The sequence below is a fragment of the Teleopsis dalmanni genome, chromosome 2 (genome assembly GCF_002237135.1).
Source record: "Teleopsis dalmanni isolate 2A chromosome 2, ASM223713v2, whole genome shotgun sequence".
Taxonomy (NCBI): Eukaryota; Metazoa; Arthropoda; class Insecta; order Diptera; family Diopsidae; genus Teleopsis; species Teleopsis dalmanni.
This window is the reverse complement of record NC_051847.1, coordinates 184,520,178-184,527,537: the sequence shown is the minus strand read 5'-3', so window position 1 is coordinate 184,527,537 and position 7,360 is coordinate 184,520,178.

The window sequence follows — 7,360 nt, the reverse complement described above, 5'->3', positions numbered from 1 at the left end:
GGAGAACTTAAATTGAGCTGGAATACATCAGTAACTTTCTCTGTCTTTCTCCAGAAGTTAATATGAAGTAACAGGAGATCGTTTTCTTACAACTTCATTAAAAAGAATACAAATTGATTAAGAGCATCTTCTTGATTTTATCTGAAAGATTAAATGATTTCACAATAACTTTATATAATGTTATATTGAAAACAGCGATGAGAATAGCTTGCCTCTTCTGGCAATTTCTGAACAAAGAATTGTGTGCAATAGCTATCTCTGAATAAGAGTAATGATATCTGTACCAACACGGGCCATCTCCACGCAAACTAATCTAAGCGGAGATAGTATATCAGGAGACAGTTTAAATATTTTCAAATTTAAATTAAAGAGCGTAAGTTTAAAAAGAAATGTAGAGCGGTCCACGTTCATTGAAGTGCTATCCCAACACAGGACTTTTTATTATAAAACTCATAACGCAATTATCAGTAAGGTTACGTGTTACAGTTTTTCATATATAAATTTAACTGGCATTTTTATTATTTTCGTTTTAAAAATTTGCTATTATTATTTTATTTCATTTAAAATAAATATTAAGCTAAATGATTTTTTTGATAATATAAAACTCCCACTGAGCTTCTCCAAGTTTCTTTTCACAAGCTTCCCAAATTCCTTGCTCTCTACTTCGATGAGATGGATCGCTCCTCCCACTCAATTCCGTTGTACAACCACTGATATCGTTATCCGCTCCACAGAGTATGTACCTCCCATTATTAATGCATAACATTCTCACTCCTGGCTTAGACAAATTTGTAAACACAAATACTAAGCTCCTTGATTTGATTCGATCAATCGAATCAGGTATCGTTTTTGTGGGTACGGGGACGTATTAGCGGAAGCGAATACGCGGACAAACTGGTCAGAAAAGGAACAGCCACACCGATGATGGGGCCGAAACCTTTTTGTGGACTAGAATATAGTACGCTCCTTTCTCTCATATGAATAAAGAAGAACCAGTATAAAAAGGATTGCTGGGATAATATACCAGGACTAACACAATCTAAATAAATTATTGGTACCTATAACAGTTAGAGATACCAAAATTGTATGAACCTATCAAAAGAAAGACTTAGAATCATCACAGGAATCCTAACAGGGCACTGTAAACTAAAGCACCACCTTACAAAATTGGATATATTAAAGGATACAAACTGTAGATTCTGTGAAGAGAATGAGGAGCCGGCCACACATGTGCTGTTAGAATGCGCTGCGCTAATGCATATACGAAATAGGCTCCAAGGAATGTATATTCTTACGGAAGAGGCCATAAAACTCTGTAAAGTAGGTAATATACCACTTTTTACTCTAAATCCAGAAGGGAGTACATTATACCCGACGGTCGTAGTGCCAGTTCCCATAACAATAATAATTATAATATTAAGCTCTTTAAATTTTTCGCCCTGATTACTGGAATACGATATCAGCCAGATGTCCTGCAAGTCTGACGGCTCAGGTTTTTTCAACGCATTCCTAAGAGGTAGTTTTAATGAATTCATACTCACACTTTGACTTTTAATGCCCTCCACCTACTGTACAAAAAAGAAAAAAAGAAAGAAAACATTAAGCCAAATATTTTTTCGTTACTGGGTTTAAAGAAGTTTTTCGAACAGTAGTGAACAACAACAACAAAAATTCATTTTATATTATTTTTATTAATTGAATTTTTGGCTGACTATACCACTGTTTCGAGTATTGCCAAAAACTTATCATCAGTGGTCTTAGAAATAATTCTTGTATTTAATTGTTTTGAGAATAATTTTTTCAGACCACAAGTACCAGGAATCGAACTCGTGTCCTGCCAAATTTGAAGCTCAGAGTCAGTGCAGCTTAATCAACTGACCCAAAACCGTACTTGACTTTTATGTTCGTACATTATTTTGGAGTTTTGTTACTTTGCTGTGGTTTTAGTTATTCTTGAGCATATCAACATTATCATATTTATTTGGATTTTTGTTATTATTTCTTTTTTATTTCAAGACGGCTTAAAACTCTGACTGTATTAATAATAATAGTTATGATATTTCTTTACTATTATAGATTTTGTCAAATTAACTTTGAATTCTTAATTTCGCCTTTAAGTTTTATGGTCAGAACTGCCACTTGACAACTATGCCATTTTCGTAGCCTTTAAGTTTCTTGAAAAAGTTGAAGTTTATTATGTTCTTTTGGTTGTTGGTCTCTTTTGTTTTTATTTCTTCAATCAAAAAATTATGTATGCACACGCAAATATAATTAAGCAAAAAACCAAAACAATAAGAGGCAAAGCTACAATAAAAAAAAAATAAAAAAAAATAAAAAAAATATAAAGAGAAATCAAACTACGCCACGCACGAAAAATGAAAATTTAACACGCTACACAAGCATCAAGCGCCGGGTTTGTCGGACTTCCGGCTAAGGACTAGGCTTTGGGTGCGAGTTCACACAGCAGCGCTGAACAGGATATTTTATTTAGGCTGGTTCGTGAGCATTTGTTTGCTTGCCACTTGCCACTTGCTACTTGTCGGTTCTGTTAACTTTAAAAGTGAATTGCTGTTGGAACTTCATGGTATCGCCTTGCGTTCCCATTAACTGTCAAAAGCTAAAGTTACGGTTAAGTGGTTTTAAATCTATAAATTTTTCCCCGTCTGCACTTTTTTCCTTCGCTATTGTTCAAACGCAATTTCGAAAGTTATTAAGACGAAATAAACGCGCCTGCGTAGTGGCTTGCATGCATGAAATTAGCATATCTTACCGCCTTACGTTGGCCATTATTGTTTTTAATATGACTTTGCGTTTGTGGGCTGGCTGCGTTTAATTGTAACACCAAACGGCAGGTCAATAAAAAATTAGTGTTTATGGCTATATATAATTATATCTATATGTCAGGAATATGCGAAGAAATGAATATATTTAGTAAATATATAAATAAACATAAGTTCACAATAGAGCAAGAATCTAATCGTCTGCCACAGCACCAACCAGAGCAAGAACAGAATATTTAAGAACAAAAAACTCAGGTGTAATCAGTCAGGATATCAGTAAGGATGTTCAAAGCAAATTGTATATTTTTTTTCCAATGCTATAAATTATAATAATATTTCTTTAGAACTACAGTAATCCCTCCTACAACGCGTTTTCATATTACGCGATTTCAACCCCCATATAACACGGGCATACCCCCATATAATGCGGAGATTTGTAGAGTTCATAATTAGCTTCGCGTACGTTTGCACGTGGGTATACGGGATATACGTGAATACCCCTATAACCCATTTTCCGGAACCTATCTACTATGTTATCGGGGGATTACCCTATTTATAATTGATTAAAACCATTTAAACGAATATGTTATGCAAGTAAATTTTTAGATTGCATTTATAATCTATCAAATAATCGATCTTGATTTTGTATGGATGATTAATCTACTAATTAATCTTGATTTTGTGTGCATAACTAAAGATTAACAGCAATCAAATAGAATCCAAAATTTTTTTTACTAATAGATTGATTATGTTACTGGATGCTTTGCATATAGCATCATATTGTTAAAACCGCATATTACCCTAGTCGAAAGTATTCAATCGCTTAATAAAAAGAAAACACAAGTCGAGAAACAAATTTAAAATTTTATATTAATAAAAAATTATTAATCTGTTGATTAGTTTTCTGTATATTCTAAAAGAGAAACGAGAAGAAACAGTAGAACAGCTCTTCTGCAGTTGCTCAGGTTAAACCTGAAGCAGAGTGAACTACTTAGGCAATTATGTCTATAACTTTCTAGTAGGAACGTCTCCCAATAAGTTTAAAAACATTTTATGCATTAAAAGGGCCTCGAAATAGTTCCATAATTAAGATTAAAAACATTCCATAATTCTCTAACAGTTAAGGTCCATTGTTAAGTAGTGTTTCACCAATGAATTGTTAGTTGAAAGTTAGTTAGTCAATTAAACTGACCCAACTTCTTAGGCAAGTATGCTATTCATTTACTGATTGGATCGTCTACTGCTAAGATTAAAAATTTTCTTCACTTCGAAATTGGGCAAATAAACTATTGGATGAAAGTAAGTTAGTCAATTAGTAGAACTGACTGCCCTAATAAGCTGACCTAATCTAAAAGAAGTTAGGCAACGACTATAAACCTCTCAAAAACCGTCGTTTACACTGCAATCTGCAAATCTTTTAATAAATTAAAACATGTAGTTTTGTATGGACCTTACCTTCGATTTTATATAATTAACATATTTTTCTAATAAAATCTTGTAGGAAATAATAAAATAATGTTGAATTATTTTACCCTTTTGGAGAAGGCCAACAGGTTAGATTAACTTTTGCGAAGTCACAATGTCATGTGAAGATATAAAATAATTAATTTACTGAAAGCTTACGACTTTAAGGCGTAATGGCAAATAAATTAACCATAATTAAGAAACTGAAAGTAGGAATTTCTTATAGAAAATAATTTTATTGTTTTAATTGCGTGTCAAATTTGAGCAAGTTAAGCAGATTCTATTTTCAAGTCAAACTTACATTCTATACAGTGGGCCGTTAAAAAAAATTATGTCGATTTTGCATGCCTTTAAGCCTTACTAAAAAGATTTATGCAGAACCAGCGGCAGTATATCATAAATTTAACCCCAATTTATGATTTTCATATAACTTTACCATAATTACATTGTAAATGGTAAGAAAATTATATATATTCGTACATATATATACACAATTTATATAAAGTGAATACATATGTTTAGAAAATTATATGTTTGAATAGTTGCTGATATTAAAAGCATTACAAGGTTTATACAGCTATATCTCACCGTAAACTAATAAATATATAATTTTATGCATATTTTGGAAGCATATTTCATGTTTCTTAAAAATGTAATCAAACGGAAATTTAGTATAAAAAAATATGAGGTTCACGTAGCAGATTAAATCTACACTTTTCTTAAATGTATCGTTATTTTTAATTGAAGTGAGCTGAGGTGTCCTTAAAGGCAACGTTACGCGTCGAGTGCTAAAATCATTTCAAGTCTTTTTTAAATTAATTTGCTTTGCTCATTTGAGGCCAGAAACGCGCAGGCACCTGCTCTGTGTGGCAAGTAGCGTTGTTTACTAAGAAATGTCAACAAAACATAAAATCCGTCACTAGGGAATCACCGTCTGACCATAACCACATATGGCCGCTTTCAGACACGAACGCTGAATACATAAACTATGGTCTCCAATGTGACTACAAAGACTTAAGGAAAATATTTAGGCATAAGCCCATGCAATTGTGCATTAAAAAGCATAAATTTATAGTCTTACACAAAAGTACTTGACATGCAACTCACATCAGAAACGCACTACAAAGTATTAATTGTTTGCTATATTTTATGTTTTTTTTCCCCAGTTTTATAAGGATTTAAAATAATGGATTTTTTAGACAAACGATGGATAACATCGTAGGTAAGAGAAATAATTAAAAACAAACTCAATCTGATTAGAGTGTTAAAGAGTTGAGTTCTCAAACGATAAAAATAATCTATTAAAACACATAATGTACCTATGTTACAATATACCAATTTAGTTGTGATTAAAAGAAAAATGACGTAAAGCATATATATTTATAATTTGTTTAAATATACTAACATTTATACAAACATATTTGAATACATATAATTCGCGAGTGTTTTATAGATCCCCATAGCTTATTGATTTAAAAATGCGTTAAGTCTTAACTTTAGTACCAGTAGAAGTCATATTTTGTTTAGGACTGAGAGTTAGCACGGAGGATTACTTTTAAAAAGATGCAACTTTATGCGTACATCAACACTTACATTCGCAGACAACTACTGCCGATTATGATCCCTCTAATGCTCTCAGGAGAAAACGACATATTTCAAGTGTTGCCTCGATTATAGATCTGTTACTGCTACTTCTAGTATTACTCTCACTCTTACTAGTATTACTCTTACAACTCCTACAATTAATAGTAGTACTATTACCATTACTAGTAATATTACTACTCCTAGTAATAGTACTACCTAGTGCTAATCTTGTTACTAATACTACTACTAATACTACTACTACTACTACTACTATTACTACTACTACTGCTAGGACTCGTACTACAAAATCTATTACTATTACTATTTCGACTCTGGTTAAAATAGTTCAATAATTATATTATAGTTAAAGGATAACTTTTAATTTCATTAAAATCAGTTGAAAGTTTTTGTAAGTAATTTGAAACAAAGAAGTTAGTAAAAGTAACTAACTTAGTTTGTTAAAAATATTTAAATCACCTCTTATCTTTTATTAATCTATCTATGAATATATAAAAATTTTTTCTTACACTGAATATAGCATTCTTTTCAAGGACCTAACTATTTCATAAAAATAAAATACAATCAAAATTGGCTGAACAAATATCTATTAATTATCAAAAATAGGTATTTTAGTATATTAACATTAAATAATGTTATTTTTTTTTGTTTTGGAGACAAATTCTTCAAACAACGGCTGTCATATTAAATCTCGCTTATTAATTAACATTAATTAACTTCATAAATAATAAAACATCTTCTCAATAACTAAGGAAGTCATTTTCGTAGTTCAGCGACTTCGCTTTCTAACATTAATTACGAGCAATTTGCTTAACTCCTCTAAATCCTTTAACGCAAATATCATCTTTCGCACTTCCCGACTATGAAACTGAACGTGGGGAGTTTTTTTTAACAATGCCACTTGAAAAGGAATCAAGTCAACAACTCCACGTTACCATTTTATAGCCATTAACGAAAATTGTTTTACTATATTACAGCCCCAGTATGGCAGTATGGCGAATTTGTTGTTATGCGTCATGCCCTCAGAGGCGCTAAAAACAGAGCAGACAACAGCACTGTGCACTTAATTTTATAGATTTCATTCCAGCGTTAAGAAACGTTAACACGCGGCTGTGAAAATTGACAGCAAGAGGAAGTCTTGTATGAGCCGAAAGCACTCAAGACAAGGATTTTTGAAAAAGGGTTCATTTCATGTGGTAATTTTCCTTATCAGCCAGTCAAATCCTTTGGAGCGGTCGGAGCGGTTGGAGCAGTGAATAAAGGCACGAAAACTGAAAATTCTGCTTGTTAAGTTTTGTGACACTTTAAGGAGTCAATTTAACTTGGAATCGCTTAAAGTGAACTTAACCAGAAGTCAAGGATATTTATTTTATAAAATGGTATATGATAGTATTTAATATTTTTTTACTAGCAATTAATAAATTTTATTTTGAAATTATATGGTTTATATATAAATTAATTTATATGAAAAATATATATTAATTTTTATAAACTTAATAAAAAAAGTGTAAACC